This window comes from Neovison vison, chromosome 6 (genome assembly GCF_020171115.1).
Source record: "Neovison vison isolate M4711 chromosome 6, ASM_NN_V1, whole genome shotgun sequence".
Lineage (NCBI taxonomy): Eukaryota > Metazoa > Chordata > Mammalia > Carnivora > Mustelidae > Neogale > Neogale vison.
In genome coordinates this window covers 210,950,107-210,950,914 of record NC_058096.1, presented here as the reverse complement: position 1 = coordinate 210,950,914, position 808 = coordinate 210,950,107, and the positions used below count along the sequence as shown (strand labels likewise).

Sequence of the window (808 nt, the reverse complement as noted above, 5' to 3'; positions counted from 1 at the left end):
CATCAGGGAAATTCAAATCAAAACCACACTGAGATACCACCCATTGTTTTGTCTTTATGTTGAAAGGAAACTGGAGGGAGAGTGGAGAGGATAGCTCTGAAAAAGATGAATGATTGAATCAACATAAAATAAAAGTACGCAAAATATGGGCCCAAGTTTTCAAATAACAATGGGTAACATTAACTTTGATCGTGAGTTCCTTTCCCATGTCACTGCCTCAAAGGCCTCAGAATCAGACCACACTCACATTTAAGCCAGGAGGAATTTTCCATACCAGCTGATGAAGAAGAATATCTCAAAATACAGCTAATATTTTTTGTACTTCATGTGGGTACTTAAAATTCATTTGCCCTTGTGACACAGCCTGATCCGAAGTATGGATGAACTGACCCTTGGCATTACTATTATTGTTTGTTGTTGATGTTGTTAACATACAATTGACATCAGTGCTTGCTTCGGCAGCACATATACTAAAATTGGAATGATACAGAGAAGATTAGCATGGACCCTGCACAAGGATTAAACGCAGATTCGTGAAGCAGTCCATATTTTTTCTTCTCAAGTGCACATGGAACCTTCTCAAGAATAGACCACATACTGGGTCACAAATCAGGAATCAACTGATACCAAAGGACTGAGATTACTCCCTGCACATTCTCAGATCACAATGCTTTGAAACTGGAGCTCAATCACAAGGAAAGTTCAGAAGGAACTCAAACACCTGGAAGCTAAAGACCACCTTGCTTAAGAATGCTTTGAAGTGGCGGGGGGGTGGGAGGTTGGGGTACCAGGTGGTGGGTATTATAGA

General features: G+C 40.6%; 1 non-coding gene across 1 annotated transcript; it reads left to right on the top strand.

Annotated features, from left to right (window-relative positions):
* Nucleotides 1-446: 446 nt before the first annotated feature.
* Nucleotides 447-553, top strand: LOC122910961. Its single transcript, XR_006385312.1, has one exon. It is a non-coding gene; the product is annotated as a U6 spliceosomal RNA (small nuclear RNA).
* Nucleotides 554-808: the final 255 nt, after the last annotated feature.